Genomic DNA, 14338 nt, shown 5'->3' with positions numbered 1-14338 from the left:
ACACCAATTCAGGAGGAAACCCAATAAATATGAAAAAACCTTCCCTTGTGAGAATCGAACGAAGAACCTATTGATCACAAAGGCTTATCCCACCCTAAAGATGGTATAAAGCCATGCGCAAATGAAAATGACAATTGATGAGGGATAATGAATGTAGGATGTCTACTCACAAGTCACATTAATGATAGAACGATCAAAGCAGGTACATGTGAATATCACACGACCAATAGCAAATATACGGGGTGTTAAATGGGTTGTGTTTAAGAGAGTTTTTGGCTAAGTTTTTTCACATCTTCTTATAACTTATTAATTTTTATTAACAGTTAATAAAGAGAAAAAATGTTTTGCAAACTCAAAGTGACTTTTTAAAATGACTTCTTGTTTGAGATGAAAAATTAGCTTTGAAAAGTTAAAACATTGTGGCTTTTTGAAGCTCCTTATAACTTTTCATAAACAAAATTACAAAAATGCCCTAGGTGCTTCTTATTGACTTATAAAAGAATGTCTCTTTTAGTCATTTTACATGAATAAGCTAAATCAAACATTTTTTATAAAACAACTTATTGATTTATTGGTTTTTCCTACTACATAAGCTAATCCAAACACTTTCTTAAAAACTTATTTTTAAAAAGTCATAAGTCAATAAGTTTTTTAACAAAAGGTACTTTTTAAGTTAAATAAGCTTAGCCAAACACCCCCTAACACAATAATTTTTATTTATTATATATTTAATTTACCACTTTAAAAAGACAAATTTATACAAAAAAAAAAGTATAAACGTATATCAAATACAATGTATATCAAATAATTATGTTTAAAATATAAATCTTGTTACTCATTTTTTGTTTTATTTTTAAATTTAAGCATAAAATACCCAATTGGTTCGACCCGGTAATAATTCAATCGAATTTAAACTAAACCTAAACTCGCGAACTTAATTTTTGGTAGTTTGTTTCATGTTAGCTAAGAAAATTACACCTATCTAATGTTTGAGTGTTTTAGGTTGGACCTAACAATGGGTGTTGACGTGTTGTGCTACGGTTCCTTTAAAAAGAGTTGATTTATACACCACATAAATTCTTCATACACGGTAAAAAGTTTTGTTTTGTCAATAGTGCTTATTTAGTAGAAGAAAAAAATCAGCGATAAAGTCATAACTTTTGACTTATTAAAGTCTTGTATATTAAATATATGCTTTTGATTGTGTCTGTATTTTAGGCTGCACGGTACGGGGGTCGTCCTCAGCTCGTTCAGGCCCGTCGCCAGCAGCAACACCATTCCCCCCTGCGTCGTCCCCAGCGTCGCCCTTAAGACGTTTGCGACGTTCGCTACATGAAAAAACCCCCACCTCCTTCTTCTCACACACACATATACATACAACTCATATATATATGTTTTAGGTCCATCCCCCATTTCCTTAGTTTCATCCCCTTTACTCCATCCTCACACCCATCCTACGTGGCGCTTACGTGGAGGGTCATCCTCCAAGGATGATCCTCAACCATACAGTCTAGCCTTATGTATATTATGCAAACATGAGTTTTTTTTTTATGTTTATATTTCTAGGTTTGTATATGTTTATATTATGCTTGTCATATGGTGGTGAGTGGTGGTCAATGGTGTTAGTGAGGTGGAGGGTTGGTGGTGATAGTGGTTGGTGGTAGATATGGGTGGTTGTGAATTTTGATTGTTTAAATACATTGACGAGTATCAAATTGTTCTTTTAAGGATACAAGAACGTATGCATATTACCATGTACTTAAAGATAATTGAAGTACTAAATGATCATTAATAGTTTAAAGGTTACTATATCTTCATTGGCAATTAAAGGTTACTGGAATTAATACAGTTAACACACAATTTAATTAAATTCTTTTACTTATAAACAAACCCCTTGGTCCCGAATTAATATTTACTTAAAATAATACCATCATTTATTTGACTATTGTATTTGACTATTGTAGTAATTATTGATTGATTATACTCGTAAAAGTTTTTCAATCATGCTGATTTGACGTTATTTGTTATAGTACTAATAATAAAATATTTGTAAATCCATTCGTTGGCATTTTATATTAACGAATCTTTCTACTTTGCTATACAAACAAAACTATTTTAATATTTTAATATAAAAAATATGGTCATAATTGATCACTCTTTGAGGATATAATATTGTGGTACCACTACCGCCTATGGAAAACAACGAGGTTAATATTTTAACATAAAAAATATGGTCATAATTGATCACTCTTTGAGATATAATATTGTGGTACCGCCTATGGAAAACGAGGGATTTTGGCGGGATTTAGCGTATTTTTCTTTTACAATACAAAATACGCCACTTAAAGTTGTTAATAAATAACAAACACGTTGAGGTAAACTCAAATTTACAAAATTACAAGACGAGCTTCAAAGTTAGAAACAAATCCCAATATTCCCCTTTGAGTTTTAAAAATAGAGTTTGAGAGTCAGAGTGGTCCTCAAAAACTCTCAAAAAAAAAATTAGAACTTAGGCGACAAAAAGAATTGGCTCCAAAATTATGGTTAAGAGGAAATAAATTAAAAAAATAAAAACTTGGTGGTGAAGGAAAGAGTTGAACTTGAGACCTCTATATTATCTTGAGATGGTTTTTTACACTCAACCACCAATATTTTTTTTGCATGATAAATGGATAAATATACTAAATATATATATATATATATATATATATATATATATATATATAAAGCTTATAAAAACCTTTCGGCCCCTTTGAAAATTAGAGCCTCATGCGACGGCATGGGTTGCCCGGCCCAAGAGTCGACCCTATTGAGAGTCGAGCTCAAGCTTAAATGAGTTTGGGGTTGACTTTGCTCAACTCGTTTACACATTATGACAACCCTAGGTTGGTCAAACACGTTAGCCATGTGTCCAAGCCTTCTGTTTGTAGCCCTCTAGGCTTTTGAAGAAACACATGTTCTGATCCGTAGGAAATAGAACCTAAGATGGTAGTCTCAACAGTGGGTTAATCCTTAATCACTTCAAGATCAACGACTAAGTGCATCTTGAGAGCTAATCTGCAAAACAGTAACACTATGAGCTCGTTACGAGAAGGAGGTATGGGGGGGGGGGGAGGGGTTTCTCGTAAACACGCTCCAGCGTGAGAATAAGTAATGATCTAACAGTAATAAAACAGCGTGTGTTAAGAATGAGAGTTAGAGAATTCATATGATTATACCTGTAGTTGAGGGTTGGTATTTGTAGCCGAAGGGTTTGGAGAAAGGAATGGGCTGGTGGGCCTTGGGCCAAACGTCGCCAACATGGAATATCCTCTTTGTCCCCTCTAATACGATAGGTAGTGTTTGCAAAGGTGGAAGGACGCTTACATGTGTGATTGTTGTCACGTCGCCTGCCAAGTGTACTTGTTGTTAAGTCTGTCACCAGTTGTGAGTAGAGATCATGGAGCAGTGACTGGTGCACGCTGATTGGTTACACGTCACTGTCCTTTTGTATTGTTTGTCCACTGCACGATTGTTCATCGTGGGGGTTATCTGGGCAGAGCCTGACGCATGTTGATAGGTTATAGGCTGCATGTGAGCTTGTCATGGTTGGGTGTACGCGGGTGCCTCCCGCGCAGGAACCTTGGAGCAAGCTAAGTTTTGTTGCGACTAAGTGTGGGTATGGTCCTGCGCACAAATAGCTTGTGCCGTTTTTAGGACCACACTATGACACCCGGCTTTTCTGGTCATACCGTACAGATGTAACACGTGTCATGAATAAATAAAAAGGTTGTATTTGACTGATTTTGATATTTATATGTGATATTTAATGTGTTGGCGAATCCAAACATTGATAAAAATTATGTTGGCAACGATAAAATAAACGCTTATCGTGTAACGAATAAAATGCGAAACGAACGTCGGTGACCACCCGATCAGTGTTAAAATCCTAAAAATAGTCTGTTATGATTAGAATGGTTATTTTAATCATGTTCGTGAGGAAAAATAAATTAAAACGCTAAGAAACTCTATTTTTCGAGTTTGAGCGCGTACCGCGCGATACTGCGCGTATTTGACAAAATAGTGTCAACGCAGCCAGTCAAGGCAACTGATAATTATTTCAGTAATATTTTAGTGTGATTATTTTTATAGAATGATAAAAATAATTTAAAACGCACTAAAACGGGATTAAAACGCTAGATAAAATACCCGGTATCCAGTAAAATACCAGTTTTTACACTATATTACATATATATATATATATATATGTGTGTGTATGTATGTATATATGATATTTGTGTGAGAAAGGGGATTAGGTGGCGGCAATAGGCAGCCCACCTTTTGCCATTTTTCTTTCTTTGTGCCAAGTGTTGGCATGGGGAACATAAATTAATCATTTAAACCTACAACACACACTTCATTTTGCATAAACCAAGATCAAAAATCATTCTCTCTCACTCTCTCACTAAACTCGGCCGAACACCCCATCTCTCATCCATTTTCAAAAATTCCAACTTGTTCTTGAAGATTAAAGCTAAATCCAATAGGGTTTCAAGGTTTCAAGGTGTTTTAAGGATCCAAAGGAGCTTTCTATGTGAAACAAGCTTCCAAACATCAAAATCTAGTCAAAACTCACTAAAAACTTGAAAGGTATAAACTTATTTTTAAAGTTACATTCTTGATTTTTAGTGATGATAGAGATGATGAAAAGTTTCTCTTGAACTTGGAATTAAACATGAACTTGAAAATGATAAAGGATGAGATTTTAAACAAAATGAAAGTGGGTGTGTATATGTATGTATGTATGTATGTATGTATGGCCGTGAGTATGTGTGTGTATGTATCTGGTTGTGTTTTGATTTTTGATTGAATGATTCTTGAATAACATTGTCACGTCCCCCGACTCCATCCTGGCCGGAATCGGAAGTCGCGAGCAGTCAAGTGGTACCGGTGATTATTTTAAAAACATTGCAGCGGGAATTTCATCAGGACCCGTGAGTTAGGAAAATTATCAGAGTTTTAGAAACACAAGATTTTTATTTAAATAGATGGAATAAATTCCATGTTTTACAAAGGTAGCTTTTAGTAAAAACAATATTTCTTAATTTGATTTAATTAATAACATAAGCCACTTCTTGAAGTCCTTCAGTGTCGGATCCAATCCTTACTCCAATCTACTGTAATTACCTGAAACGCGTTTTAAAAAGGTTTTGTCAGCGGGAAATACTGAGTGAGTTCATTCATTTTACTGAAAACGACACATTTGTTATAATTCACAGTATTAAGAGTTTTTACATATGTTTATTATTAACCAACTTTCAAGAATAGGTATTTGTCACACGACCAGCTCTGTGACTGTGGTCATATCACCATTGGCTGTCCCAATGAGTGACGTATATCACTTATTTTTAGGCTCGCCCACCTAATGTGATTAAAACAATAGTAATGTGCACAATACCCCACATACCGGCTGCAATTTGGTGATTACATAAACTTAATCACTGTAATTATAACTCTGAAAAATGATTTGGAGTATTGTAAAACATATTTGATAAAAAGAGAATGACTCACAAATCAGCATGCAGGATTGAGTTAACAAACTTCTTGATTCTACTTCTTCCGATAATTAAGCATGCACTTTATTATTCTGGATCTTCTGATGATTTAATAGTTTGTTTGATTGTAAGGGTGTAGTTGGGAGTATTTTTGGTAGTTAAATACACAGTTTAACAGAATGGAATACGTATTGGTGTAAAACCCAAATCAAACCTTAACGGTAGTCATGAGATTCGAACCTTAACGAATTTCACAAAAACCGGGTTAATGATCAATACAGCTTTTACGATAACTCACGAGATCAAATTCTCACAACGAACGACAAAGTGCGATACTTAAACATTCATCGAATTAACGACGAACGACAAAGTATAACCCTAATGTGGGCGGCACTTAAACATCCATTGGATATATTGATCGGTCGGAAAATGAATCGTAATAGCGATTGAATGATTATTGGTTAGAACACCAACGTATAGAGAGAAGAAGAAAGAAATGAGCAAAGAAAAATGAATCCTAAGTTTCCTATTTATAGGTAGATTTATTCCTTAGCTAGGAAGTTTCCTTAACCATTAAGTTTCCTTAACTATTAAGTTTCCTTAACTATTAAGTTTCCTTAACTATTAAGTTTCCTTAACTATTAAGTTTGCTTATCCATTTAATTAAATAACTTACTTAGCTTAATTAATCTTGCTTAGCTTAATTAATATTGATTAACTGATTAATTAATCTTACATGACCGATTAATTAATCCTAATGGTTTAATCAAGTAATTTATTTAGCCGATTAATTAAATAACATAACTAGCTGTCTATTTAACTTACTTAGCTTTCTTAAGTTTCCTTTCCTGTTAAGTTGTCGTAGCTAATAAGTTTTCTAACTCATTAAATTATCTTAATAGCTAAGTTTAATATACTTAGTTTAACAGCTTTCTGATTATGAGTTCTAATTTCTAGACACAAGAACTCGTATTAGTGTATTAACTCAATCCCACTTTAACGATAATCACGAGATAAAAACCCTCACAACGATTTACAAGTGCAATACTTAAAAATTCAGCGGATTCACAACGAATGACAGAGTATAGCCCGAGTTCGGACAGCACTCAAACATTCAAGTCGAAATCACGATGAATAACAAAGTATAACTCAATTTGAGCAGCACTCAGAAAATCGTTGGATAGTTATAATGTAAGACCCTAATACGTATTTGACTAAAAGTCGCAGCGGAAGTTCAAGCCATAAACTTTCTTTCATTATAAACACCTTAACTTATTTAAAAATTAACTTTAACATAACTCTTTCACATAAATCCATCAATCGACTTATTTACTAAGTAAAAACATAGCTTATGTTTACTACATTATATGCATCAACGTTCCCGTACAATCTCACTAGTGACTCGATCCTCGATCTCTGTTCCTTGATGATCCTCATGACTCGTACTACCTGCGCTCACCACATTAAATTCATAACATTAGTACGCATTATAAACATACAAGATTTATTCACGTTTACTTTTGTTCCGTTAATTCTTTACATCCCAGCTTTCCATCTGATCGTACATTCCGTGGTGAGACTTTCTCATTTTACCTGCGTTACACTTCGTTCACAAGGCACATTATTATTATCGTCAATACTCAATTTCATTGAATACATGCGTATATACTTTCATACATACTTACATATGTGCATCCGTTCACACATAACTACTTACAAACCCACGTACCTACATTCATACGTACGTTCCTACATACGTGCATACCTACATACATACATGCATACATGTCTACATACATACCTATTACATGCCTTCTCACAACCCTACATACGTGCACACACTTTCGTACATACTCACTTGGATATATATATACACATACACATACTACCTACATACACACCTACATACATACATACATACATTCATTCATACATACCACTTATATTCACACATACATACATACATACATACCTTCATACGTATCTACTTAAGGAAATTCTTAATTTAGGATCCCACCTTTGGGTACCATATTACTACATATTCTTTAGGATCCCACCTTTGGGTACCATATTACTACATATTCTTTAGGATCCCACCTTTGGGTACCATATTACTACATATTCTTTAGGATCCCACCTTTGGGTACCATATTACTACATATTCTTTAGGATCCCACCTTTGGGTACCATATTACTACATATTCTTTAGGATCCCACCTTTGGGTACCATATTACTACATATTCTTTAGGATCCCACCTTTGGGTACCATATTACTACATATTCTTTAGGATCCCACCTTTGGGTACCATATTACTACATATTCTTTAGGATCCCACCTTTGGGTACCATATTACTACATATTCTTTAGGATCCCACCTTTGGGTACCCTACCCGTTGGCGACGCCCTCTAGTTTTTGCAGTTTTCTGCAGGTTCGTTTCGTCGTCCGTACGCACTAAAACGCACGTAACTTTTGAACCGTTTACCCGTTTGACCTCCCGTTTCTTCCTACATACTTGTAAATTCACATTATATCATATGAACATAAAATCTTACCTCCGGATTACGGAAATCCTTAACTTACATACATTCGACTTAACTATTATCTAACTATTTGACCTGTTAAGGGTATTCGCGCATTAATTGGTCTACGACTGACCAAACCATCATCCCCACTTCCATACCTGTCCAAAACATTACTCTAATCGAATAACTTGCTTCTAAACCACTTTTAAGTTCGTTTACCCCAAAATACCCATCATGGGCATTTTGGTCAACCTTAAACCCATCATTTACGACGAAAGACTTTAACACATATTTGACCTCAAACATCATATTTAATTCATTACAACACTTTATTACTTACTTGTACTACGAAGTGATTACGGAAATCACTTACCTCGTGCATCCATGTTCGTAACCGCTTCCTTGCCCCATTTCGACCCGTTAGCCTTTCATGCTTGGTCCATGCTAGTGTGGTTCCTATCCTTTCATGTCGTCATGCCATAATAATGTTAGTACTCATGCTTATTCATATTAATACACATTTTCCAGCTCTTATCTACATTGACTTTCACTAACACGCATACAACATAAATTGTCAACCACATTGTTCAGTTAGACAACCTAACGTAATTCATAACATCATCCTTTACTAGCATGGTCATATATTATATATTTAGTACACATTCACTTCTTGATTGAAATTAAGTGATTAATAAAAACACATGGGGAGCATCGCCCGTTCAAGCACAATGTACAAGCTTCTAATGCATAGTCTTGACCAACACATACATTCAATCCCGAATTCTTGTATGAGTTCCATCTAAGGCACATTCCTCAAGTTAGTATACTACTAATTACATCATTATCATGTTTCATTCATATATATCAAGCCATTTCATACAATCTCACATCCTAACTTCACCTAGACATTTCATCAAACACTTGGCGTGCGTACAAGTTTCTAAACATGATGTACAAGTAACCTTCATTCTTTTCTTTCTAATTCTTGTTTTCAATCATCCAAACTACCAATAACAATTCAATCTCATACCATATTCAATATAACTAACAATTTGGTCACATGCAACATATCATATCAAGAATTAAACAAAGATTGGACATGGGTGACATACCCATGTCGCCATTTCTACTAACCCAAGTGGGTTTCATCTCCAAATCTCAATTAACATCAAATCTTGCATAATTCACATTCCAATGATAATTCTAACATATGTTCATGCTTAATTTCATCCCAATTCATGGATTAAGACCTAACCCATTTCGTACAAGATCACCAATCTTAGTTTTTGAGACATACCTTTTGATCCTCTTGTGATGGTGAGCATTAATTCGTGTTTATTCATGATTTTGAGCTTGGATTCAACCTTCAATTTGGACTTCTTTAAGAACTAGGGTTTGCACCCCTTTGTTCTTCTCCAGAGCATTCCACGCACACACACACGATGTATGTGTGTTGTGTGTTGTGATTTTGTTTTAATAAAACATAACTTTCCCCCTTGTTCATATATGGTCCCTCAAGTTTGTTCACTTGTTTGCTTTGCTAAACTTTTGACTAGGTATAATAACCTAGTTACTACATTCTATATTATTAAACATGGGGTCTCATTAGCAAATTTAGTAATTCGAGTTTTTGGAGCGTTACTTAACTAGGTTAAATAACCTTAGTCGTTTATTTCATGCTAAGTCATATAAGAACACATGGCAATTATAAACATTCGGGTTTTGGGATGTTACAAGTCTACCCCCCTTAAAGAAGGTTTCGTCCCCGAAACCTTTCTCATTCAAACTAGACCAATTTTACTCTTACCCCTTTCAGGTTGTTCATTCACAATACTTACTACCACCTAAACGCTTTCGGGATCTTGACAAGGTGTTATTCATGCATGAACGTAATTGAACACATCGTTCCTATGCCCTCATATTACGTAAATTGCTTTCATAATTATACTTATGTTAGACTCTGCTCCAGAGCTCTTATTAGTGTCTTTTACTTTGTCTTTTACTTCATAATACTAGCTCTTAACACATATCATCACTAACGTTTCTTTCATCGAGTTTATTCCAATTGTATACAATTATTAACTGTATAAACCTTAGTCTGTGGTTTGTTTCTAACTTCCTATCTAAGCATCTTTCATTCATATATTTGCTAATCGAAATAAATCGATTTATTTCATACTACTCATACACCATACGCTACCTTTCATTTTGATCACTATGAGCCATGTTAAACATTCCATTACTATCATTACTCCCGATTACCTCTAAGCTCATAAAAGGGGTCGATACATTACCATACGCATACTATAATCATTCAAGAACTTATTATTACAGCTAGATTCACCCTTCTTAACTTATTTATCCATACTTAATCCACAAAGACTAAACATTATTTCCATGGTTACTGCTGTTATTTATGCCATGCGTATCTTTTCTACAATGTCTTGTTCAAATGAACATGGCCAACAAGCCGAGCATCAAAATTAGCATTTCTTAATAACATTTGCCGTCTTTTATATTCTATCAGAATTTCCATAGTTACTATCATTTAAGTTCAATACCACCCGAAGATCATTACAAACATTTGAAATTCACTCCTTATTGACATACATTCTTCTTATGTCAATTGTTAAAATTAAACTTTCCATATCATAACATTCATACCCATTCCATCATTCATTTCGTAGGTCGTACCCAATTAACCAATTCATACTTATCTAACATAAGTTAAACTTTTTACTGACCTCATCTCATATCATCCATCGACGATCTGCAACCCAGATCGATCCGCATTCTTCACGAGTACTAGTCATACCAGGCTAGATTTCATTCATCCGTGTAATGCGCTTTCGCCCGTGCACATCCTTCCACCAATTCGTTTGGTTTCATCACATCAAGAGTTCCTAACATTATAATCTACAATTTTTGCGGTTAGCACATTTCATTAAAGCATTCATTATACTAGGTGATTACTCACCTATATTTCCTTTTTCAACGTCCTACGTACAAACTTTAACACATTCCGCATTTCATTCCTTACATGCAATTCTTTTATTCTGGTTCCTCATTTCATCAACCTTTGCAGTTTGACCCTTTCCAGGTCAGGCTGTCATTTCTTACTTACCATAGATGTATTGAGGTACTCTTCGTACTTCTTTCCATTCATGCTTACTTACAAAGACATTCATTACATCGTTTTAGTATTCTTAACAAACTTACCCTTTTTGTTCATACTTAAACCATTGTCTGGGTCATAGCCCGTCATTCATTCTGACTTCTAAGAGTCGATTTCTAACACATTTAACACATACCTTGTTCAAAACTTCCTTCTTTCGTTTTATAACTTAGGTCTGCATGCTCATTACGATCATCCTTTTGTTTCTTTACTTTACATTTGCCCATATGACTCATTTAACACAATCACGGTCAGACTATCGACACTTCTTATGTAGACTAGTTTCGTCTTTTATACCTTAAATATGTTTCGCGGATTCGAATGCATTATTCATACCTTTCGTACCTTCTATGTTTTGAATCCGTCTTGCGGATTCAAACATTGCATTCGCATCTTTCATTCTTTGAATCCGTCTCGCGGATTCAAACATTTCATTCATACATTGCTGATCCGTACTGTCTTACGGTTTCAACATTCTTCGTTCTTATCACTCATACTTTTCACTCTTACATAGTACTCTCAATTTCCCGAGAGTCTTACTACCCATTTCACCGCACGCCCACCTGTTACCCAATTCTACAGATATACCTGCGATAATTACCACGGTCTCACGAACGTCATATGCTTCTTGCGTACTGGCCAGGTGCGCAATTCACATACTAATTCCGTGCCTTCAGGTAATCATCGCCTTATGTCCGCATTAGTGGGTCTCAGTTCGTACTACATTTTTACAATTTTACCAAGACAATATCGTTGTCTTCCGTTTAGTACTTACCCTCCCAAGGAGACTTTTTCCTTTTTCTTTTAACAACGGTACCCATACATGTCAACATTGTGTACCTGGGGTCCGTCTGTCCATTCGCATCCTTGCCTGCCTTAGCATCCACCTTAGACTGCATTCACGGATCATCCTCTCCAAACTTTTAAGCTTACCTTGCACATAGCAAACCGTTAGCTTCTTCATATGAATACATACAGACACGTTTTCATTCCATTTCTACCTTTGGATCTTGATCGAGTCATGGATTGTACAGGTTACTTATCACAAGAGCACATAGGTTTGAGTTCAAGTACCTACCTTCTCGTACTTGATTCCCTCAAACCAGGGCTCTGATACCAACTTGTAAGACCCTAATACGTATTTGACTAAAAGTCGCAGCGGAAGTTCAAGCCATAAACTTTCTTTCATTATAAACACCTTAACTTATTTAAAAATTAACTTTAACATAACTCTTTCACATAAATCCATCAATCGACTTATTTACTAAGTAAAAACATAGCTTATGTTTACTACATTATATGCATCAACGTTCCCGTACAATCTCACTAGTGACTCGATCCTCGATCTCTGTTCCTTGATGATCCTCATGACTCGTACTACCTGCGCTCACCACATTAAATTCATAACATTAGTACGCATTATAAACATACAAGATTTATTCACGTTTACTTTTGTTCCGTTAATTCTTTACATCCCAGCTTTCCATCTGATCGTACATTCCGTGGTGAGACTTTCTCATTTTACCTGCGTTACACTTCGTTCACAAGGCACATTATTATTATCGTCAATACTCAATTTCATTGAATACATGCGTATATACTTTCATACATACTTACATATGTGCATCCGTTCACACATAACTACTTACAAACCCACGTACCTACATTCATACGTACGTTCCTACATACGTGCATACCTACATACATACATGCATACATGTCTACATACATACCTATTACATGCCTTCTCACAACCCTACATACGTGCACACACTTTCGTACATACTCACTTGGATATATATATACACATACACATACTACCTACATACACACCTACATACATACATACATACATTCATTCATACATACCACTTATATTCACACATACATACATACATACATACATACCTTCATACGTATCTACTTAAGGAAATTCTTAATTTAGGATCCCACCTTTGGGTACCATATTACTACATATTCTTTAGGATCCCACCTTTGGGTACCATATTACTACATATTCTTTAGGATCCCACCTTTGGGTACCATATTACTACATATTCTTTAGGATCCCACCTTTGGGTACCATATTACTACATATTCTTTAGGATCCCACCTTTGGGTACCATATTACTACATATTCTTTAGGATCCCACCTTTGGGTACCATATTACTACATATTCTTTAGGATCCCACCTTTGGGTACCATATTACTACATATTCTTTAGGATCCCACCTTTGGGTACCATATTACTACATATTCTTTAGGATCCCACCTTTGGGTACCATATTACTACATATTCTTTAGGATCCCACCTTTGGGTACCCTACCCGTTGGCGACGCCCTCTAGTTTTTGCAGTTTTCTGCAGGTTCGTTTCGTCGTCCGTACGCACTAAAACGCACGTAACTTTTGAACCGTTTACCCGTTTGACCTCCCGTTTCTTCCTACATACTTGTAAATTCACATTATATCATATGAACATAAAATCTTACCTCCGGATTACGGAAATCCTTAACTTACATACATTCGACTTAACTATTATCTAACTATTTGACCTGTTAAGGGTATTCGCGCATTAATTGGTCTACGACTGACCAAACCATCATCCCCACTTCCATACCTGTCCAAAACATTACTCTAATCGAATAACTTGCTTCTAAACCACTTTTAAGTTCGTTTACCCCAAAATACCCATCATGGGCATTTTGGTCAACCTTAAACCCATCATTTACGACGAAAGACTTTAACACATATTTGACCTCAAACATCATATTTAATTCATTACAACACTTTATTACTTACTTGTACTACGAAGTGATTACGGAAATCACTTACCTCGTGCATCCATGTTCGTAACCGCTTCCTTGCCCCATTTCGACCTGTTAGCCTTTCATGCTTGGTCCATGCTAGTGTGGTTCCTATCCTTTCATGTCGTCATGCCATAATAATGTTAGTACTCATGCTTATTCATATTAATACACATTTTCCAGCTCTTATCTACATTGACTTTCACTAACACGCATACAACATAAATTGTCAACCACATTGTTCAGTTAGACAACCTAACGTAATTCATAACATCATCCTTTACTAGCATGGTCATAT

This window comes from Helianthus annuus, chromosome 13 (assembly GCF_002127325.2).
Source record: "Helianthus annuus cultivar XRQ/B chromosome 13, HanXRQr2.0-SUNRISE, whole genome shotgun sequence".
In the NCBI taxonomy this organism is placed as follows: domain Eukaryota; kingdom Viridiplantae; phylum Streptophyta; class Magnoliopsida; order Asterales; family Asteraceae; genus Helianthus; species Helianthus annuus.
This window is presented reverse-complemented; position numbering follows the sequence as displayed.